We start from the raw sequence: 25,079 nt of genomic DNA, 5'->3' as shown, positions 1-25,079 counted from the left end.
AGCATTATGGTCTGGGAAATGTTATTTTGGCATTCCCTGGGTGATCTTGCCATTCCTGAAGGCACAGTGAATCAAAAAAAGTATGCGTCTATCTATGGGGACCTTGTCCAACCACGGATGCAGTTTGTTTTTTCTCAGTACGACGGCATTTACTGGCAGGACAATGCAACGTGTGATACAGCTTGCAGAGTACATGAATGCGTAGTTTGAAGAGCAACAGGATGAGTTAACCATACTTCCCTGGCCAGAAAAACTCCCCAGTTTTAAAGCTAATCGAGAATCTTCGGGACTCCTCCAATCGGGCTGCTCTTGTCACAGATTCACAACTGAGAAACATAGTACATCTGGCCACGGCATGTCTCCACATCACTGTTAGTGCCTTCCCGACCTCACCAACACTCTTCCTGCACGTCTTGCAGCAGTCTGTGCAGCAAAAGCTGATTATTCAGCTTCTGAGGCGAGGTCACATTAATGTGACTGGACAGTGTAGCGTCAGTTTAGTAAGTCATGATTGCAAACTACTGACAGTAATTATTTACAAAACAATGGGGAAGCTGGTAGGAGCTGATTTCAGGGATGTTTATAGCACTTGCATATTTAGAGAAAGCCTTTGCGAATGTTGACTGAAATACACTCTTCGAGATTCTGAAGGTGTCAGGGATGAAATACAGAGAGCAAAAGGTTATTTACAACTTGTACAGGAACCACACGGTAGTGATAAAAGTTGGAAGGGAACCAGTGCTTGTGAAGAAGTGAGGCAGACTTGTGGCTTAACCCCAACTTCATTCAGTCTGTACAGTGAGCATCTAATAAAGGAAACAAAAGAAAAATTAGGAGAAACAAATAAAGATCAGCAAAATGAAATGAAAACTTTGAGGATTGCTGATGACAATGTAATTGTGTCAGTGGCAGCAAAGTACTTGAAAGAGTAGTTGAATGGTGTGAACTATGTCATGAAAGAAGGGTGTAACATGGACATCAAAAAAGGCAACACAAGGGTCATGGAATATAAAAAAAAATCAAATCATGAGATTCTGAGGGTGTGAGAGCCACCTGTGAAAGCAGCCATTTCAGTTCCCAGCTCTGTTGCAATCATTGCACAGCTATTTTATATTTTGTATGACTACCAACTAGCTGTCCACCAGTATGAGTAGCCACTGCCAAACTATGGCTTAGAGCAAAGTACACCAACATGTGGCACAACATGAAAGTAAACATAACTTGCTCTATTTCAGCGGCTTCTTCACTGCATGAGTCAGGTGGACCCTCCCCTCCACCACCAGCTTTCCTGAATGGGACAGGTCATAGTTATTCTTGCTACACATTTTCTTCTCATGAATTATTCCAGCCTCAACCTACAATAACGTACTGTCCCCACTCCCTCCACCCAACCATTTCCACTGCCTCTGTGCTATCATCTCCTCCTCATTCTTTCCTCCCACCCACTTTGTTTGCTGCCCTCTGCCAAATCACTTTCCCATCTTACCCATTCCCCACTCCTTTTTTGCTCTGTTTTCCCTATCTGCCTACCCCATGACCTCCTGATGCTGTGGCTGTTGGCATTCTAGTCCCTGTATAGTTCACCAGACAACATTCCTCTCTCCCTCCACCCAGACATTATTACCCCTCGCCTTTTCCATCTCTCTGCTCATTAATCCGTCCTCTAGAGACTCCCACCCGATTTCCTGAAGCATTTCTGTAACACTCATGTGATGATCAAACCTACCAGTAACAAATCTAGCAGCCCGCCTCTGAATTACTTCTATGTCCTCCCTCAATCCGACTTGATAAGGATCCCAAACGCTCGAGCAGTACTCGAGAATAGGTCATATTAGTGTTTTATAAGCAGTCTTCTTTACAGATGAACCACATCTTCCCAAAATTCTACCAATGAACCGAAGACGACTATCCGCCTTCCCTGCAACTGCCATCACATGCTTGTCCCACTTCACATCGCTCTGCAATGTTACGCCCAAACATTTAATCGATGTGACTGTGGCAAGCGCTACACTACTAATGGAGTATCCAAAAATAACGGGATTCTTTTTCCTATTCATCTGGATTAATTTACATTTATCTATATTTAGAGTTAGGTGCCATTCTTTACACCAATCACAAATCCTGTCCAAGTCATCTTGTATCCTCCTAGAGTCACTCAACGACAACACCTTCCCGTACACCACAGCATCATCAGCAAACGGCCGCACATTGCTATCCACTCAATCCAAAAGATCATTTATGTAGATAGAAAACAACAGTGGACCTACCACACTTCCCTGGGGCACTCCAGATGATACCCTCACCTCCGATGAACACTCACCATCGAGGACAACGTACTGGGTTCTATTACTAAAGAAGTCTTCGAGCCACTCACATACTTCGGAACCAATCCCATATCCTCGTACCTTAGTTAGGAGTCTGCAGTGGGGCACCGAGTCAAATGCTTTCCGGAAGTCAAGGAATATGGCATCCGTCTGATACCCTTCATCCATGGTTCGAAAGATATCATGTGAAAAAAGGGCAAGTTGCGTTTTGCAGGAGCGATGCTTTCTAAAGCCATGCTGATGCATGGACAACAACTTCTCTGTCTCACGGAAATTCATTATAATCGAATTGAGAATATGTTCGAGAATCCTGCAAGAAACTGATGTTAAGGATATTGGTCTGTAATTTTGAGGATCCATCCTTTTACCCTTCTTATATACAGGCATCACCTGCGCTTTTTTCCAGTCGCTCGGGACTTTACATTGGGCAAGAGATTCGCGATAAATGCAAGCTAAGTAAGGAGCCAATGCAGAAGAGTACTCTCTGTAAAACCGAATTGGAATCCCATCAGGACCTAGCGATTTATATATTTTCAACCCATTCAGCTGCTTCACAACCCCAGGGATGTCTATCACTATGTCCTCCATACACTAATCTGTACGAGACTCAAATGGCGGTATGTTTGTACGATCCTCCTGCTTGAAAGATTTCTCAAATGCTAAATTTAAAATTTCAGCTTTCGTTTTGCTGTCTTCCATTGCCAGGCCAGACTGATCAGTGAGCGACTGGATGGAAGCCTTCGACATGTTTACTGATTTTACGTAAGACCAAAATTTTCTTGGGTTTTCAGCAAGATCTTTTGCTAAGGTGTGACGGTGGTAGTGGTTGAATGCTTCACGCATCGCTCTTTTTACAGCACCATGAACCTCTACTAATTTTTGCCTGTCCTCATTCTCCCAATCTTTCTTGTAATGCGAGTGCAACTGCCTTTTCTTCCTGAGCATTCTCCGAGTTGCGCTGTTAAACCACAGTGGGTATTTTCTGTCTGTAACCCACTTTTTCGGCATATACTTGTCCAATGCGTGACTTACAATGTGTTTAAAATTTCCCCATAATTCATCCACGTCCATCGTACCGGAAGTAAATGAAGTCGATTCATTTACTAAGTGGGATGTTAACAACTGCTTATCTGCTCTTTCTAATAAGAATACTCTCCTAGCCTTCTTGACCAACTTTTTAACTTTTGTAACCATAGTCATAATGACAACATCATGAGCACTAATCCCTGTCTCAACACTGACACCGTCGATAAGGTCTGGTCTGTTCGTGGCTACCAGATCTAAAATATTTCCATTACGTGTTGGCTGTCGATTTAGCTGCTAAAGACAGTTTACGGATAATGTGTTCAAAAGTAATTCACGTGACGGCTTGTCTGTACCACCTGTAATGAATCCATAGACATCCCAGGCTAAACTAGGTAGGTTGAAGTCGCCTCCGGCTAATATAGCACGATCCGGGTACTTCCGCGAAACAGAATGTAGACTCCCTTTGAATGATTCTAGAACTGCCACGGTGGAATCTGGTGCCCGGTAATAACACCCAACAATTAACTTTATTTCCGCTAGCCCTGTTAAACGTGTCCAGATAACTTCACGATCACACACTACTTCGACCTCAGTAGATGCAATATTTTTGTCAACTGCAATGAAGACACCACCTCCTACGGTGTCTAATCTGTCTTTCTGATACATGTTCCAACCCTAACATTTCAGAAATTCCTATCTCAGGGTTCAGCCAGGTCTCAGTCCCGAGAATAATTTGCAGTGCCACACACTTCCTGGAGGGCAGTACATTCAGGAACTTTATTCCGACCACCCTGAAAATTTACTGCTAATATCTTCATAGCTGAAGTGCCTTTACACTGAGCGTATCCTGATTTCCCTGCCTGCACGTTGACTGGTGATTGTTCATCAGGACACCTCGCACTACTGCCTAGCCTAAAAAACCCCCATGTGCACACCACAAGTACTCTGCTACACGAGTAGCCGCTTCCTTTGTGTAGTGCACCCCTGACCTATCTAGGGCATCCTACAATTCCCCACCCAATAGCGCAAGTCTAGAAATCTGCAGCCAAGACCGTCACAGAGTCGACGAAGCCTCTGGTTGAGGCCCTCCACTCGGCTCCAAACCAAAGGACCCCAATCCACTCTGGGAACGATGCTGCAAATAGAGAGCTCTGCTTGCACCCCGCGTGCGAGACCAGCGGTTTTCACCAAATCCGCCAGCCGCCTGTACGAACTGAGGATCGCCTCAGAACCCAAGCGACAGGCATCACTGGTGCCAATGTGAGCAAATACTTGCAGATGACTGCACCCTGTACACTCGATAGCCGCAGGCAAGGCCGCTTCCACATCTCGGATGAGGCCCCCCGGCAGACAAACCGAGTGCACATTGGATTTCTTTCCAGCCCTGTACGCTATTTCCCTCAGGGGCTCCACCACTCGCCTAACGTTGGAGCTCCCAATAACCGGCAAGCCTTTGCCCCCGTGTGCCCACTCGGGCCCTGCTGAAGGAGCGGCCACCTGCCCACTGAGAGGATGAAAGGGCGAGGCCAGTCGGCCAGCCTCCACATTGACCCTCCACCTCGAGCGACGCGAACACGTTGCAGTCCGCCACTCACCCTGAGGTGAGGGCAGCCCCAACGCGCCGGGTACACTCGGTGGCTGAGTCAGCGGATGCAGAAAGCGACACCGGGGGTGTCTCAAGCGACGCGCCAGACCCTCCGCCGTTGCTGCACCTCGAGGCAGCAGCCTGAAGGCGGCTGACCGTGGCCAACAGCACGCTCAGCTGCTCGTGAACCGCAGCCAGTTCCTCCTGCGCCCGTACACAGCACGCACACACCCTATCCATCCTACTGCTAATATCTAATGACTCCGCGAATTTATACTCTACGGCTATCAATAAGCAATATTACTCCTCTCAAATTTGAGAATATACAAGGATTTTAAGTAATTAAATATGCAAGCACACAAACACTTGGAAAGAAATTAAGAATCAAACTACAAAACAAATATGAAAGCTAAATATGCGACTCGCCACTGCACTGCTGCTGCACTGATACTTCACCAGAGGCTGCTCAAGGCTCACTGAGCTGTGTCAAAAGTGCACTGGCTGTCCAAAACAAACAACTGACTAACGACTCCATGAATTTATACTCTACAGCTATCAATAAGCAATATTACTCCTTTCAAATACAAGAATACGCAAGGATTTTTTGTAATTAAATATGTAAGCGCACAAACACTCAGAAAGAAATTAAGAATCAAACTAAAAACAAATATGAAAGCTAAATATGTGACTCGCTACTGCACTGCTGCTGCACTGATACTTCACCAGTGGCTTAACTATTGATGATGGGGTACTAAATAGAATTGGGGAGAAAAGATGAAGGGATCTGCTGATATGAGACATACTAAGGAATTATCAATCTGGTCACTGGAGGGTAGTATGACGGCAAACATTAAAGAGGGAGACCAAGACATGTAAATAACTTTTTGACACAACAGCAACTACCTATTAATGTGACTTTTTTGTGGACTGCTTTCAGTTTGCAGTTGTATTGAGAATCTAGCTTTTGTGTGTGCACCAAGCACACAAACTCTGGCATGTAGTTAACGCACATATAGTTCCTAGGGTCAGTAATAGTACCACAACATCACATGACCTTTTCCAGTACATCCACCTCCTCCTCACTTGAAATTCCTGAGATGTAATCTTGGATTTTCATGCACACAGTCACGAGAATCTGATAGCAACTGGATGCTCTGTAGAGTACAATGAAAACACCAGCAACCGGGTTCTATTTGCATCAGGATTGTACTCCCGTGACAAGAGCTGGCCCACTACCATAATCTGTTTACTATATGCTATTTTCCTGTCTACAGTCCTGCAGTTTTACAAGAAGACATACCACATCTATAATCTGTCCTGTTTGATGTGTGTCATAAATGTTGTTGCTTGCCTTTCTCTTGACACCAATTCCTGCCTGATGTCCCAGTGATTAATTACTTACATAGAGGCATTTTACATTACTTTGTTCGGTATACATTTGCTAGATTACATACTGCTGTTTTTGCATTGTCTTTAATATCACCTTTCCATTTATATGCAGCAATAAGTTCTCCAACACATATGGTGCAATAAATATATTCATCGTTGCTGTCATTACACAATTTCACAAATTTTTATTCCTTTTGTAGATTAATATTAAAACACACTTTTTTGCCTATTCCTCAATGATGAGATATAAAACAACCGAGATAAAATGATAAAAAATGCACACATGAAAACAGCACAGACATATAGCCCTTGTTGTTTTTCCAAATTACAAAGTGAAAAGTTGTGGCACAACCTGTAGCCATAACTCCCTATTGTTGTATGCATTTGTTCCAAGACTGGATGAGAGAAGCATGCAAGAGAATGTTTAAAAATTATTTTTGCACATATAGGCCCAAATTAAAAAAAAAAAGTACTCACCAGTCAAAAAATTCTCAAACCCCAGACAGCACAAAAAAGGCTGGCTGGGGCTAGTCTTCAATGTATGATAGGCCTATCCAAAATCTAGCAAAATTTCCATTCTTTTTTTGTGTATCTGTTGACAACTCAATGATTCTCCTGTTTTGTAGGCTGTTTCCTCTACTCCTAAATTATTTCCATTCTGCCAAAACTTTACACACTATATTTATATGTGAAACATTTAGTAAGTCTTAGCAAACACAACACGTACCAGAATAAATTGCTGTCTTGAACATTATATTTACCTTTTCCAAACTCTTGGCATTAAATAACCACATCACTGAATGTAGCATGAAGCTCTACAGCAATATTGAACAGAATTCACAGTAAAAAGTCATAGGATGCGTGATCAGTGAGAAAGAAGGTGATAAGACTATGCAGTGCATTGGCCTCAAATTAGAATGAAGGTAGTAACAGAGTAAAGCAAAACTAAACATATGAAAGAAAAGTTTATCAGAAAATTAGTGACATACCAAGGATTATGGAAATGCACAATGGTGAAATAAATATGCACCAGTAGGTGAACTTACTTATTGGTTTACAACAGAGTGATGCTATGCAGAGGTCACTGCCATTTCCTGTTATTTAACTGTGTGCAAAGCTGAGGCCATATTTCTGTCAAAATAATTTACACAGCATACTGGCTTCACACAGACAGTGGTGTTTTCAAATAGTAATACATCATATGTGACCCTTTAATTTCATAGGTGACTGAACTTACCTACATTTCACAGTGCCTTTGAGTTACACAGGCAATAAATTTCACCTCACTGAAAGGATACTGCCATACAAAACCAAAGCACAGTGGGGGAATTAATAATGAGCATATTGTATGATATTTACTAACTTTGAATTTAGTAGGTTGTACTGTGTGAAATATAAAGTAATATACAGTCCTGAAGAATATGTTATCAAACAATACTTAATATGCTCCTTGTTACATGATTCACACTGGATGGTTGAATACAAGAATAAATTTTCCAAATAAGTTCTGATCTTGATGCACAAGAATGTAAATAAAACTCTCATTCAACAAGTCTGTCCCCCACTTGATCACATCCACAGAGGTTTGCTGCAAACGGGTAATTATTTGCAGCAGCCTGTGAATAAATGCACTCTGCTTGATTATATGAATGAACACTGCCTAGAAGTGTATGGATGCTCCCCTATTTCTCTCTCCCATAAGCTAATATTAGCGTACAGATAGTGGGACAGGTGCAGATTACAATTCCATAGTCCTGAAGCAAATTACATTCCAACATAAAATTTATTCATCTAATGATTTCCATAACTCTTTAATTAATATTAGGTTTACATCCCTTTTCTCCTTGACACGATTTTTCTGATTTCTGCTCCCAAAAATTTAGCAAAAATATCTGTTTCATCACCAACTTCTTGCAGTGTATTAGTGATTGACTCAATTGCAGAACCATATTCATCATTCTGCTCCCTTTCTTTCATTGTGGAGTACCTAGGAGTGGAAGTTTGAAGATCTGCTGACTGAAGAATTGTGTGTGTAGTTGCTGGGTTTTCATTAACTATAAATATAAAGGGTAGCCAACCAAGGACTCCCTGGTTTATAATTAACTAACACAGAAAAGAAAAGAATTGAATGAATGGTAGATTAATTTTGAACACACAGAATTTTGTACAGTTGTTTTGTATAATACTTAGAAAAACTGCTAATGGCACTGTACAATTTACGCTTTTATCAGCATGCATAAATAAATTTTATCTTTTGCAAACAGCCTTGGCAATCACATCATAATCTTTTCAAAATGCTCACTGCTCATCATATTTATCACATCTTGAAGTGTACAGAAATGGATTCAGTTGCAATGCAGATCAACAGTTCACATTCATCCAGTGTGGTGGGATGGTCCCAGTTGATGATGTATTTCAACGTGCCCCTGAAAAGTAGTCCCAAAAGTCAGACTGAGTGAATATGGAGGCTTTCCATGCCTGTGTCCATAAAAATGGGATAATGCACACAACGACCCTATTCTTGAAGTATTCCTCAAGAAAGTGGAACACCTGTTTGGTGGCATGCGATCAGGCCCCATCTTGCATGAATCACTCAGTGCACATTGAGGCTCTAAAGCTTATTGTTTGATGACAAACTTTTCAAAAATTATAAAGTAATGTTTACTAGCTACTGATTCTTGCATGACATAAGGGCTGATTGTATGCCTGCTGCATATCACAAGCCTAAACAATAGCTTTAGGAGAATGCAATGGTTTTTCTTCATACAAAAGGGGCTTTTTTGGTACCCCAAAACTGACAGTTTTCTTATTCTCCAACACATTCAGATGGATGTATCCTTAACCAGAAAACCAGATGCAGCCAGCACCAAATCCTTCAGTTATTGTGAGAATTCGGTCTGCAGTAAGCCCTTTATTTCACAGTGGTTACGGATATGACCTGGTGGCTGTGGATTTTCAATAGGAACATGTGTGGACCTTTTCTCAGTAGTATATGCATGCTTGAACACTTCAAACCAGCCTCTATAGAAATTTTTTGGACAAATTTCCTCATATTCTGCTGAATGCTTCCAGAAAGTGTGCTGACATCTTCAAGAGTAACTACAGCTGCCACCGGCCCAACATTTACATGCTGCCTGTCCATTTGAATTTGATGAACTGATTTGTGGAACTGATTGCTCTGTACTTTGGAGTATTATTTATAAGTACATTGTTATGCTATGACAGTTCCATGTTTTGTAACTATTATTTCAAAGCTTCTATATAAAGTTCTTACTGCTTCCACAGTAAACATAATGTCTATTCTACTATTTTCATGTTATTTAATTCTAATGTTAGGAAGTCCTTTGTTGGACACCTTGTATTACTGCTATTGCTATGCAAACTCTCCACATAATTTGCTACAGACTGCACTTCCAGTTTAGAAATAGGTTGGCACTTCATTCCTATCTTCTGCCTGAAACATAAAACAAAGATTTTGATAAAGCATACAGGCCTGACTATGGGAGGTGTATACTCAAATTATTCACTTAAAATTTCAATGGACAGAAAATAAAACCATACAACAGTAAACTTCAGCTAGTCAAAGCTGACTATTTGGTTAATCACAACTGTTAGTACATTACAACAATAGTACCGCAAGCAATAAGTGGAAAATGGGCATAGACACATTTATGCTATCTGAAACGTTTCAAAACAATTAAGGAGAACTGAAATAAGGCCCCTACATAAACACCAGTTTGCTGTATTAGTGCAGCATGACTGAGCAGTAGCACTTTACTACCTAGCTGCTGATGCATAATATGACACACACTCATTTCTAAAACTTCCTGGCATATTAAAACTGTGTGACCGACCGAAACTTGAACTTGGGACCTTTGCCTTTCATGGGCAAGTTTCACATCAGTACACACTCCATTGTAGAGTGAAAATCTCATTCTGGAAACATCCCCAGGCTGTGGCTAAGCCATGTCTTCACAGTATCCCTTCTTCCAGGAGTGCTAGTTCTGTAAGGTTCACAGGCGAGCTTCTGTAAAGTTTGTCAGGTAGGAGATGAGGTACTGGCAGAACTAAAGCTGTGAGGATGAGGCGTAAGTCGTCCTTCAGTAGCTCATTTGGTGGAGCACTTGCCTGCGAAAGACAAAGGTCCCGAGTTTGAATCTCGGCCTGGCGCAGAGTTTTAATCTGCCAGGAAGTTTCATATCAGTGCACAGTCCACCGCAGAGTAAAAATCTCATATTGCACGTCTAGATGTAAAAAACTGTTGTGCTGAACATAAAGTTTTCCTTGGCTAGACAAAGATGGTTTTGACAAATGTGAACTGGTACAGTTTGTGCAGGTGCACTTCACAACTGACTGTGTGAAACTACTTGATAAGTTTTTATTCCCATTCACATGTTTGCACTTATTGGCCTAACACACACACACACTCACTCTCTCTCTCTCTCTCTCTCTCTCTCTCTCTCTCTCTCTCTCTCTCTCTCTCTCTGCCTGCAGTTTTCTCAGCTTCAATCCATACAGCAACAGTTACACATGCAAACAGAAATCAAACCTGAAAATTGTGGCCAAGTGCCATGAATGTCAATGGAGTTGTTTTAGCTTTTTGTGAACATAGTGCTCAACCAAATATTCCATCCTACATACTGCATCATTAACAGACAAATCTAAGAACTTTGCATGCCTTCTCTTTTCTTGTTGATATGAATGTTGAACACATTTTGCTCATTTAAAAATTCTACATGACACTCCTTTGGACTGCATAGCTGTGGCTGAAAGATTTTCACTTTTCAAAACACCCCAGTTACAATCTACCTTGGAGAGTTTTTATAATAGTTTGCCTGTTGTACAAACATTCCTTTCCTTTCATCACATCTGTCAAAACATGTAATTCATCTCGTATCTTAAGTGGCCTTGATGCTCTTTCTAGCACTACCAAAAGAAGAGATGACCTGTCAGTAACTTAGTTGGCGTTCTTCCATCTCATTTGTCCACATTCCAATGTGTGTTTAGAACATCTGACATGCTCAGTATTGGTCTGCACGTTTGGAAGTACTCTTCGACATGCTTTTTTCTCACTCTGATATCAAAAACTCAGCTCAGCCAATGTTGACATCCGAATTCCTGCTCTGTGTGACAGTAGTTTAAGTATGCATTCTCTCCCACTCAAATTTGCATATTGTCCTTTGGTAACTATTCACCTTAATAACAACTATTCTGCATCTGTTTGTCATACAAATGCTTATCAAGCATTCTAAATTAATACTGAGGAAATCTTTTCCACTTTTCTTTGTTATAAATTTTCACACCACATATACTGTACATGTATAACAGAGAAATACACCACTATTACAGAGCAGCATATTATGTCATGGCATTGAATTTTATAAAGAATTACATAAAACAAGTAAACAAATGGATGTAAACAGTTTCAAATTGATTCTGAAAGATTACCGGTCAAGCACAGCTTCACTTGAGTATGTAGAAACACAGAACTGTAGTGCCAGTTTGGATTGCATTAGTAGAGTGTACAAATAAACAAAATATTGTGTAGTATCATTTCTTGCTAAGAATGACTTGTAAAAGTTCAAGAAATGTTTATAGTACTTAAGAAATGGACCAATATATTTTTATACTCTGCAGATAGATACACAGCACCAATAAATAAATTAATTAATTAATGGTCTTACACCACACAATATACCCTTTGCTTTTTTTATTATTATATTTTTTTAAAAAAAATTGCAAGCTCTCTAACAATGTACACAGGCAGTAATTTCAGTTTAATGTAGTCTGACAGTGGGAGCAGCTTGGAATTTTTCACTTTTTAAATCAGTAGCAGAGATGAAGCAAGCAATAATAGAAAAAGAAGTAAAAAGAATTGCAAATACTGGTGTTTGACCCTAAGGCCTTTTGCACCTGTAATCTGTTGCTTACTCCCCAAGCTTGCAACACTCACACAAACAAAAACAAAAATAGTTATTCATAAGGTAAAGAGCATTACACATTCATTCATTCATTCATTCATTTCTAATGTCCCCTAGACTCCACCAATGAGAACCCTCAGGGATGTGGAATGAATGATAGTGTACATTAATATGAGACAAACAAAGCATAGACATTCCATCTCTGTTACATATTGAGAACTATCACTCCACTGCTCAATGCTATTCCACTTTATGTCATTTACATACCTAGTTATATTACATGACTTGTTTATCCACTATTAGTAGTGTAGTATTCACTTAATTACTGTTCTCTCTTTCAAAGAAAATATTTTTACATCTATAAATACTGAGCCCTGTTTAAAGTGCATTGTTACTTGTTATAGAGTTTCATAAGAAACACTATTATCTACAGAAATTTAGGTCCCCTAATTATCAAAGCCCAGATAATTTGTAGAAAGAGTGAGTAATGAGATGTGTTTTTAATTATTTTTTGAATTGGTAGAGATCCCAAAATTTTGGCTTTATGTTAGATGGGAGCCTGCTGAGTATCTTATCACCAGCATACATAGCTCTATTCTCCACCCTGGACAACAATGCAATGTCTGGTTGAGAATTATTTTCATGTCTTGTATTCTTAATGTGAATATCACAGCTCCGTTGAACCTGATTTTCTTTATCAACAACAAAAAATATTAAGAAGTAAATGTGTAAGAATTTCAAGCTCCTTAAAAATACCTGTCTAAGATATACAGTTATCTGCTTTACACAATATTCTTACTGGTCGGTTCTGCTGAACTTTATTTACTTTAGGTGCACTGCCACAGAAGAAATCCCATAAGGCAGCAGGGTCAGAAATCATGCAAAACAAACCAATGCTCTCGTCTTAAGATCAACACAATAGGAGATGCATCTACTGGCATAGCATATTCGAACAGAGCTTCTTCATTAATTTATGTATGTTTTGGCACCATTTTAACTTACTATCCATCAGGACCCAAAGGATTTTCAGTGTAAGACCATTAATGTCTACTCGTGTTGTTAAAAAGTAATTACTGTTAGCTGGAAATTCCATAATATGAGTTTGTGTGAGGTTAGGACTTAAACCGTTAGCCGCGAAACACTTGTATGCATATTAAGCTCTCATCTGAGATATGACTGCCAGGACTGAGTTTGGACTCTCAGTTAGTATGCTTGTGTCATCAGCAAATATTACAGTTTTTGAACTGACCCTTATAGTCAACGCAAGATCATTTATGTAGATTACAAAAAAGAGTGGGTCATGTAATGATCCTTGCGACAATCCACATGTTATGATCCTCCATTCTGAAGCTATTTTCATGCCTGAGGCAGAGCCTATTAGTGCGACTCTCAACTTACCGTTAAGGAGGTAAGATTGCCTCTGTGTAAGGGGGATGCTGTTAATGCCATTTAATATTTAAGTTTGATTGTTGAATTTTACAAGATGGCAACGATTGGACTAGGTGTAAACTGCTCCGATAAAAGTTAAGTAAAATGTAAGAATTGTAATGTGCATTACAAAAATTTTGGAAAAGTATCCAGGGCAATAGTTGTAATAGGCAATAGGTTTCACAAAAACTGTTGCAGAACAAATATTATATTGGGAACGGTGGCCTACTCGTAATTGTATGCTGCTTGTGTAACAAAAACATGAAAAAAAGAACACCATTATTATCAGAGACAAGGCCTCAGTAATTCGAGTGCTGCAAAAATGATGAAGTGTCACAAATGAAATGCAAAATAGTTTAAAAGTGGACAAAAGTAATAGTTTTGAAACATTTAGCTCATGTGTAACAGAGAAATACTCTACATTGAAAAAAATAAAAAGTACAATTTAGAAAGAAATTGCCTAACAATAGTAGCTGAGGAACGATACTTTACACATATCCGAAATGAATCCAATAAAAAGTTTGTACTTGGGAATGTAGAAGATAGCACCAATGTGTTAAAAGACTCCTGTAAAAGTGAGCCTTCAAAAACAAATACACAATCTGCAAAGAACAATTCTGCAGTCACCCAAAAATGAATACATCAGGTCAAAATATTCAAGTCAAAATATTCAGAGACAATCATGCAATGTTTCAAACTTTGTATCAACGTCTGCTAAAGAGACATCAGGTGTTGTTAAGCATGGGGTAAAATTCAGAAATGTGAATAGCACTGCAGAAAAAGAATGTGTCAATTCTGTTGTAAACCTTCTTGATGACAACAGTTATGAAAGGGATAGTTTTGCAATGCACAGGCAACAACTGATTGGATCTAGTAAGAACAGAATCACATCAGATATAAACAAAGCTGTTGATGAAATAGCGTGCTAGAGCAGCTGTAAAAACAAACAAGCCATTACCTTAAATGCTCAAATGCAGAGAAACTAGAGAAATGGGCTAATTTTCCAAAGTTCATCTGGCCCAATATTAACACACAGAGCAAGTATTCGACACACCTTTACCTTGCAACCAAACTACAGGATCTTCCATTTATCTGACCATTGCACACATGGTGCAGCAGACGGTGAGCAACAGCAAGGAGGAGTTTTGCAACATAAACGAAAGTAGGTGGGCTTGTTGCTACATCAGAAAGATGATGTCTGTTCAGATTTTGGGACAGTCACATAGGAGTGATGCCAGTAGCACCAGCTTGCTTTAAATACAGGGTGTTTCAAAAATGACCGGTATATTTGAAACGGCAATAAAAACTAAACGAGCAGCGATAGAAATACACCGTTTGTTGCAATATGCTTGGGACAACAGTACATTTTCAGGCAGACAAACTTTCGAAATTACAGTAGTTACAATTTTCAACAACAGGTGGCGCTGCGGTCTGGGAAACACTATAGTATGATATTTTCCACATATCCACCATGCGTAGCAATAATATGGCATAGTCTCTGAATGAAATTACCCGAAACCTTTGACAACGTGTCTGGCGGAATGGCTTCACATGCAGATGAGATGTACTGCTTCAGCTGTTCAATTGTTTCTGGATTCTGGCGGTACACCTGGTCTTTCAAGTGTCCCCACAGAAAGAAGTCACAGGGGTTCATGTCTGGCGAATAGGGAGGCCAATCCACGCCGCCTCCTGTATGTTTCGGATAGCCCAAAGCAATCACACGATCATCGAAATATTCATTCAGGAAATTAAAGACGTCGGCCGTGCGATGTGGCCGGGCACCATCTTGCATAAACCACGAGGTGTTCGCAGTGTCGTCTAAGGCAGTTTGTACCGCCACAAATTCACAAAGAATGTCCAGATAGCGTGATGCAGTAATCGTTTCGGATCTGAAAAATGGGCCAATGATTCCTTTGGAAGAAATGGCGGCACAGACCAGTACTTTTTGAGGATGCAGGGACGATGGGACTGCAACATGGGGCTTTTCGGTTCCCCATATGCGCCAGTTCTGTTTATTGACGAAGCCGTCCAGGTAAAAATAAGCTTCGTCAGTAAACCAAATGCTGCCCACATGCATATCGCCGTCATCAATCCTGTGCACTATATCGTTAGCGAATGTCTCTCGTGCAGCAATGGTAGCGGCGCCGAGGGGTTGCCGCGTTTGAATTTTGTAGGGATAGAGGTGTAAACTCTGGCGCATGAGACGATACATGGACGTTGGCGTCATTTGGACCGCAGCTGCAACACGGCGAACGAAAACCCAAGGCCGCTGTCGGATCACCTGCTGCACTAGCTGCGCGTTGCCCTCTGTGGTTGCCGTACGCGGTCGCCCTACCTTTCCAGCACGTTCATCCGTCCGTTGAAATTTTTCAAACAGATCCTTTATTGTATCGCATTTCGGTCCTTTGGTTACATTAAACCTCCGTTGAAAACTTCGTCTTGTTGCAACAACACTGTGTTCTAGGCAGTGGAATTACAACACCAGAAAAATCCTCTGTTCTAAGGAATAAACCATGTTGTCCACAGCACACTTGCACATTGTGAACAGCACACGCTTACAGCAGAAAGACGACGTACAGAATGGCGCACCCACAGACTGCATTGTCTTCTATATCTTTCACATCACTTGCAGTGCCATCTGTTGTTGAAAATTGTAACTACTGTAATTTCAAAAGTTTGTCCACCTGAAAATGTACTGTTGTCCCAAGCATATTGCAACAAACGGTGTATTTCTATCGCTGCTCGTTTAGTTTTTATTGCCGTTTCAAATATACCGGTCATTTTTGAAACACCCTGTACACGCTATAATGGTCCTGAGCATTAATTACCTTTGAGATTGAACATGGTGAAATGATGTTAGTCAAGAATGCCTCTAAGGTGACAAAGATGCCACCATCGACACCTCACTGTGTCTGAACAAGGTCATTTAATAGGGTTATGGGGAGCTAGATGGTATTCTACATTGTTGCAGAAAGACTTGACAGGAATGCAGCCACTGTACATTATTGCTGGCAGCAGTGGCCACGAGAACGTACAGTCGCAAGACGACGGGCTCCTGGTGGACACACAGCACTACCGAGAGGGGAGACCGTCACGTTCGGCGTACAGCTCTAGAGCATTGTATTGCATTTGCAATAGCAATGTGAGCAGCAGTTGGCACCACAGTGACACAGTGAATTGTTACAAATCAGTTACTTTGAGGACATCTCCGAGCCACACGTCCTGTAGCACGGTTTCCACTGATCCCAAACTGACACCATTTATGACTGCAGTGGTGTAAAGTGAGAAGGGAGGGTTGAGGTATGTTGTGTCTTCTGATGAAAGCTGACTCTGCCTCGGTGCCGTGACAGCTGTGTGTCGGTTAGGAGGAGGGCAGTCGAGGGCCTGCAACCAGCCTGTCTGTGTATTAGACACACTGGACCTACACTTGGAGTTACGGTCTGGGGTGTGATTTTCTATGACAGCAGGAGCACTGTCCTGTTTATCCCATGCACCCTAACTGCAAATCTGTATGTCAGTTTTGTGATTCTAAAATGTAAACTTTCAAGCCCGGAAATATCATATCCATTATAATTATTCGGGCTGTTATGCCGTGGTCGGTTGATGAATTCTGAGGTGATTCCCAACGTTTTTGACTACGCTGTTAAAACCACATGTGGGTCGATCGGACTCGTATATACAGAATTCGACACATTTCATCAGCAGATTGAATGGCTTAGTGGTCCAGCCGGAGGACATATTGGTCAGCTTCGATGTGGTATCGCTGTTTACCATGGTTCCACTTAATGATGTATTGGAACAGCTGGATCGAATTTTTCCTGCCGATATTTTAGAGCTGTTTAAGTGTTGTTTGACGACCGCATACTTCAAGTGGAATGAACAGTTTTATGAGCAAACGGATGGCGTAGCTATGGGGAGCCCCCTATGTCCCGTAATTGCAAACTTCTTTATGGAGAAATTCGAAGAACAGGCCTTAGGTACTGCCAGCAAGAAACCAAATATATGGTTCCGATATGTGGATGACACGTTTGTGTTGTGGAGACATGGTAGGGAGGAACTAAGCCGGTTCCACGAACATCGGAACAGTATAAACTCATGAATTCAGTTTACTATGGAGTAGGAGGTAGACGACAAACTACATTTCCTCGATGTGCTTGTGTTTAGAAACGAAAATGGTAGTTTGGGCCACTCAGTGTACCGGAAACACACGCACACGGACCGTTATTTGCACCGGGATTCGAACCACCACCCACAACAGAAGCGGGGTGTTATCAAGACGTTAGCGGACAGAGCTAGAAATATTTGTGAACCTGAGTTGCTCGACGCTGAGATGGAACATCTCCACAATGCACTAACGAAGAACGGATATTCGTCCGCCGAAATAAAACGTGCGTTGAGGCAGCCACGCAGAAATCATACTGACGTACAGGCTACTGCAAAATCTAAGGTTTTCCTGCCATTTGTTAAAAATGTAACGGAAAGAATAGGGAGGATCTTGACGAAGTGGAATATTACCATAATTTACAAGCCCACCAGGAAGATACAGGAATACCTTAGGCCTGCCAAGGACACTCGCAAACCATTGGAAAAATCTGGAGTGTATAGGATCCCATGCAGCTGTGGTGATGTTTATGTGGGTACAACTAAAAGAACTGTTTCTAAACGTTTGGAAGAGCACAAGGGAAATTGTAGAAGAGGAGAAACGGAACGATCAGCTGTTGCGGAGCATGCTTTCCAGCCAGGGAACCACCATATTCGTTTCGAGGAGACGCAAGTACTAGCGGCCACAAGCGGATACTACGAAAGGCGGTACAGGGAGGCAATCGAAATCGCTAAACACCCAAATAATTTCAACCGAAAGGAGGAGGGCGTCAAATTAAACGATATATGGATGCCGGTGTTAAAGAATATGTGTACCACTCGTCCACTACTGGGTGATGGCAACGGCGATCGACGGCGACGGACAGCGGCCAATTGCTCTGACGTTTTCAAAACACGTGATGTCACGCCGCGGCGCGGACACGGAATTTAGCGGCAGTCAGTGGCGAGCCAGTGTGTGTGTTGGACCTTCCATCCAGCTACGGACCCCCTTGAAGATGTCTCCCGCAGTCGGAGACGAAACGTTGGGAATCGACACAGAATTCATCAACCGACCACGGCATAACAGCTCGGATAATTATAATGGATAAGTTTTGTGATTCGACCTGTTATGCTGCCATTCGTGAACAGAATTCCAGGGTTTTTCCCAACAGCATAATGCTCACCCACATATCGCTGTTGTAACCGAACGTGCTCTACACAGTGTCTATGTGTTACCTGAGTCAGCCTCCAATTGAGCACAAGTGGGACATCACTGGATGACAACTTGAGCCTCATCCACACATCCCTGTATCGACCAGGTGTGTCAGGCATAGAACTCCGTCCCACAACTTGACATCCACCACCAGTAAAACACAGTGCATACACGTTTGCATGCTTGCAATCAAAGTTCTGGTGGTTACACCACTTATTAATTCACCAGCATTTCATATTTGCGATTGTATCTCACACTTACGTAACCTGTAACCTTACAACATTACCTACTTAAAACATTATCTAGCCAAATCTATTCCTACAATTTTTAATTACTCTACATTAATTATTTTTGGTGTTGTGATTTTTTTCTCGCCAGTGTATATGTAAATAAATTTTGTACTCACCTACGTCATGCATTGAGATGCTGGAACTACTTGCCATTTTTTTCCACGCATTCCTCACATCTACTGAAGAAATTATTTGTCACACAATGTACTTCTCTTTGAGAAAGTGAATGAACTGACTCATGGATATTATCCTTGAGTTCCTGTAATGTGTGTGGATTTGTTGTGCTACTTTGGCCTTTAGTGCTCCCTACAAATAAAAATGTCATAGGGTTAAATTGGGACTTCAACTGTGCCAGATATTGTTGTTTAAATACTTTGTGAATTGTATGCAAAGAAAAATTTGCCAGATGAGCCTCTACTGGACCTTCTTGAAAAAATACAATGCTTCATTCTCTATAACTCTATTCATTAAAATTGGTTACAAAAGTCTTGCACATTCCTTTCACTGTTAACTGTGTCATTAAAATTATTGGGCCCATTATTCTGTCACCTCTTACTATACACCACACTATTTTCTGGCTATGAATGGGTTCCTCGTGAAGCAGAATAGCTCTGACAGTGTTCCAACATTGACAGTTTTGAGAATTAACACACTCGCATAAATTGAATCGTACCTCATCTGAAAACAGAATGAGGTATCAACCCACTTCACAGTCAGGCACATGTTTCAAAACCCACTTGCAAATATTAACATGGACAGCCTCATCACCATGTTTAAATTCTTCCACTACTGTTTCTTTATATGACTTTAGCCCATATAACTTAGCAGTTCTTTGTACAGAGGTGCATGAAATTTGTGTTCAATGTGAAAGATGTCCAAAAGACGTTTTAAGGATATTGTCCAAGTGATATGCAATGTCATCAAGATGAGATTCTGCACTTCTTGTCATGAGCACTTCCCATTTCCGAAATGTTTTCACTAACTTGTGAGTTGCATCATAACTTGGAATTTAAGCATTTAAAAACTTCTGGACAATATGAGTGGGCTCTGGACGCACATACAAATTATAAATGATCACTCATTGTGCACTGGAGTAATTCAGCATAGCCATTGCTGCATTTCCAGACTTCACTGTTAGACTCATGACATTTGTTTTACTGATCAAATGGCACTGGCTGGAAAGGCACTTACTGTGGCACTAACAGGGAGAGACAGGACGCATTCGACAGGCCTGCGTGGCTCCAGTGGCCGGCAAAGTCAGCCATGTGTGTGCGATCATTAGATAAATGGAACTTCTTGTAGTTTTAAATATGCTTTACCTGACAGTGTATGGAGTCATAATTTTATTATGTATTTGATGATTGAAGGTAGGTTGTAAGGAATGACTAACAAGCTTTATGATATGGAAGTTCATTTAGAAACTATGAAACTATCAGTAAAGGTAATATGTCTAAATGAACAGCGACTTAAAATTAAAAATATCCACTTCCTCAATAAACTTACAGGCTATGAACTGGCTACCAGTTCATGGGTGTGGAAGCTCTTGCGTACTAGTTCAGTCCTTGGTAGACTATGAAATCAGAGAGAGTTTTAGCCATATAAGTGGAGGAATTACATTTGAAAGTAGTTGCACGGAAGTTGCAAACATATAATATATTAATGGTCAGTATGCATCACATCCCTGGGTACCACACAAGCTTGGTATTCTTAGAGAAATTTGAAACATTGTTATATAAAATAACTATATCACTATCAAAACTAAATTCAGAGTGCTCAAGAAAAATATGTACGAACTTCAGCCAGGAAAATGTGGAGGTAATTATAACACTAAGATCACCATGTGGTCGATTAGGAAACACATTTCTACAGATAATAATTACAATAACTTCTCAACTGAATAAATGAGGATATTCAATTATAAAAGGATAGTTGACCAAGTAATGGATAAATATGTACCCAGTAGAACTATTCCTAATGAGAGGAACCCATGGTATACAGGTACAGCAGAGAAACTTCTAAAGAAACAGAGATCGCTGCATAATAGGTGTAAAACAAAGCAAATGATCATAGATAGACAGGTGCCAAATTAAACACGTTTGGCCTTCAAGAGAGCAATGTGTGAAGCCTTAAGTAACTACTACAGCAGAATGTTGTAAAACGTTCTTTCAGAAAACCCAAAGAAATTCTGGTCGTACGTAAAGAATGTTAGTGTCACCATACTTAGGGTACAGAAACTAGCAACTGAGACAGAAACAAAACTGAGGGTAACAAAGCAAAAACTAAAATTATTAACTCTGTTTTCAAATGTTCCTTTACAAAGGAAAACCCAGGAGGATTGCACCAGTTTAATACTCATACTGTTGAAAAGACGAATGATGCATGTATTAGCGTCCTGTCCGGGGGACACCACCTTGACGAAGCACTGTCCGTGCGGATGGAGAGGCTTAACTATCTGCATGAAGCTGAGGGCTATGCCGAAGGTTGAGGACCTACTGCTGGTAAGGCCTCAGCCGATGGATCAGACTAAGAGTGTCCCACAACATCCCATCTTCCCTATCCACTTCTAGTCCTACTCAACTCCCTCACCCAACACAAGGTGTAATGCGATCGGTGCCGAGGGGTGCATGGCACATGGGAAGGTGTGTCGCAAAAGTAGCCTCAGGGATACCGGGCGACGTCCCTGAGTAAGTAGCCTTACACCATGGGGGGGTATATGTGGTGTGGACCTCGTAGATCCCCAAATCTCGTGGGACCAATATGGGCACAATTAAAGAAAATATAGAAAAACAAACTGAGTGGCAAACTGAGACCTCAGATATCCAAACATCGGGGTCAGTGCCGATGGAAGGCATTCCCATTATTGAATCATGGTCTAGACCTGAGCCAGAAATAGGAACTGTAACAGAGAAGCTAGACCAGATCAAAGGCTTGTCTGGAGCTCAGAGGAGGAAACTACTCAGGGAACAGAGGAAAAAAGAAGGAAGAGAATAGCTTCCTAAAGACAAGTGGAGGGAATTAAAGAGACTTGAACCTAAGACACCCAGGAAAAAACTGTCTCAGGTTAAAGGTGAAATAAGACCCCCACTACGTCAAAGACAGGTAGCCAGTGCATAAGGAGGAATCAAAGACTCCCTCCTTCCTGGATAAGAGAGTCCAGAAAAAACCGAGGCAAGAAATAGGGAAACAGACCTATAGTACTGCACTCTCGCTTTTTAGGGTGGCAGTTATCCAGGAAGGATATCCACTGGTGGCCATCACTTCACAGCAGGAGGAATTGGTACAGATGGCCCTCTTTGAAAAGGCTGGGTCGGGCCGGGGGCGGGGGCAGGGGCAGGGGGGACGGGGGGTGGGGGGGGGGGGGGTGGTTGTGCTGGCCCAAGACCCAACTTCAGGAGGGTCTATCTAGATCATGGTGCCCTCATTTTTGTCTGTGAAGGGGTACACACGGTGGAATGGCTTAAGGACAAGGTGCTCATGATGTCCCCATGGAAAGATGCAAAGGTGCTGGTTAAGATGGCAGTGGAGCTTCTTAAGACTGCAAAGATACCAATATGGGAACCAAAGATCCTTAAGAAAGTCTCTTCTAAGACTTAGTTTGGGAAAATAGGGGCCCAAAACCCAAAAGTATCGACAGAAGACTGGTCGACCAGAAGGCTGCGCTGGAAGGGCGAACCCTGGTGAAGGTGGTCGGAGAGAAGTCCCTGAAGGTGATGTGGGAGCAGGACCTGAAATTGTTTTTAGTGTTCTCGCAGGTCACTGTCAGGCCTCTCAAAGACCTCAAAGATGGAAGCATGATGGAGACTGGAGGTGCTGCAGATTAATCTGCAGCACAGTAAAAGGGGCCTCTTCTGCCCTGAGTCACTGCCAGAGAAGGCAGGAAGTGGACGTGGCCCTGTTACAAGAACCTGTAATGGAACTGACAAATAGACATTTTGTTATATTATACACTAAAGTCATGTTAAAAAAGCTTTTGTTTAAGATAATACTAAATTAGGTGTTGCGATCAATAATCGATATTGGAATTGTATGTTCTTTGTAGCTTAAGACCATGATCTTTGGTCTACAACAGGTTTTCAGCCGCTTGAATGTTGGCCACGGTTGAGTGTACTTCTGTATCTAGTTTTGGCAATAAATGTGTGTTTTTGATACAAAGAAACTGTGGAATACTGCATTATTTTTCAATAGTCCAGTGATAATTAAAAAACCCGCACCTTTTCTTGGACCCAGAGCAGCAAAGGAATTATTGCCAAGACAAAGAGAAGCCACATGGACAACACAGACTCGGCAGCATCAACAAAGGAGACATCATGGCCAGCTCTACTAAAGCACTATACAGCCATTAGCCACACCGTAACGGTGTCCTTATGGAGATAACTTTTCCTGCACAGGAGAGCGGGTGCATGACAACTGGGGGCTCTTTGCCGGGATTAAGACATTTATATGTACTGGATTGACAAAAACTGTTTTTCAGAAGTCTAATGGCCACGTAGTACGAAGAAGTGCTATACATGGAAGTCAAGGAGGATGAAACAAAACAGTAAAGTGGACTGACCACACGAGTGAGGACCCAGACTGAAAAGATAAGTACATTTGTGTAGTGCTGTTTGTTCCTTTTATTATTTTGTGTGTGAAATTTCACGAAAATGACTATTGTGAAAAAGGAAAGTGGTGCTGAATCCGAGCAGGATTGTGAAAATTTGTTAGTCTTTGGGGACGTAGACATGCTGATAAAAACGGAAGATCAGTCAGTCAAAGAAGCGGATCAAAGTCTTAATTCATCAGAACATGAGACGTTGGACATTAAATCACTGTTACAAATGATGGAACAATCGTTAGCTTCAAATCAAACAGTTGCAGCCCGCTTACAAGCTAATGAAGAACAATTGCAAAACATGAATCAGACGGTCGCAGACAATTTTCGGGTTATAAATAAGAAAGTGTCGCGTCTAGAGGGAGCTATGAACAAAAAAATTGATAATGTCTTACTTTGGGGTAATAAACTTCGCAACAATATATCAAAGATAGACAAGAAACTTAGCAGGGCAGAAATAAAGATTTTGGTGGTGGAATCTAAAGTGGGAGAAGTAAAATCTAGTCTGAGTAACAAAATTCAGTCTGTAAAAAATGAGCTGGTCACAGACAGAGAGAAAAATGCAAAGTGTTTTCTTAATATTAATAGTCAAATAGATACAGTTTGTGTAAATGTAAAAGCTATGGCAGTAGATCTTGAAAGTAGAGTAGATTCGAAACTAAATGTTGTGAATGATAATGTGGAATCAGTCAGTAACACAGCAAAACTCCACGAGATTGCACGAGATGTGCAATGGGACCTCTGATACAGTATCAAAGTTAAACCAGAAGTTTGAAATATTTAGCAATGATGTACCTAACAAAAATTTTTCTATGAACACATGTACCTTATTATCCAATATTCCAATTAAAAACTTTTCTAATGAGTGTAGTTTGCATCCTGTTGACTTTCTGCAGAGTTGTAGACACAATTTTTTGTCCAATATGAGTGAAGTTAAAAAAAATTTCTATGGACATGTCTTATGCAGAATTTGAAATTGAGTTCTTAAAACAGTTCTGGTCTGAAACTGAACAAGCCAGGATAAAGAGCGAGTTCCTGAATGGACCAATTTATAGAGAAACACAGGAGACTATGAAACAGTTTTGTAAAAATCAATTGAAGAAGCTTATACATTTGAGTAAACCCTCTGATGAGCTCACACAGATAGATGCTTTAAAGAGAAGGTTTCCAACAGATGTGCAATGGGCCCTAATGTATGTACCAGATGACAACATTGAACAATTTCTTAACTA

The 25,079-nt window shown here is 41.1% G+C and overlaps 1 long non-coding RNA gene across 2 annotated transcripts in view; it reads right to left on the bottom strand.

The window, feature by feature from the left end:
* Positions 1 to 6,523: 6,523 nt before the first annotated feature.
* Positions 6,524 to 25,079, bottom strand: part of LOC126427176 (uncharacterized) — a 96,273-nt gene continuing 77,717 nt past the window's right edge. The window contains exons 4-5 of one of the 2 annotated variants that reach the window (XR_007576546.1): positions 19,373 to 19,562; positions 6,524 to 9,778 (exon numbers count right to left, since the gene is read on the bottom strand). This is a non-coding gene — a long non-coding RNA (uncharacterized LOC126427176). The remainder of the gene's footprint in view (positions 9,779 to 19,372; positions 19,563 to 25,079) is intronic. The other variant, XR_007576545.1, reaches the window with a different exon arrangement.

The sequence above is a fragment of the Schistocerca serialis genome, chromosome 11 (genome assembly GCF_023864345.2).
Source record: "Schistocerca serialis cubense isolate TAMUIC-IGC-003099 chromosome 11, iqSchSeri2.2, whole genome shotgun sequence".
NCBI lineage: Eukaryota > Metazoa > Arthropoda > Insecta > Orthoptera > Acrididae > Schistocerca > Schistocerca serialis.
Note: the sequence above shows the minus strand (reverse complement) of the source record. Positions and strands in the feature narration are given on the sequence as shown.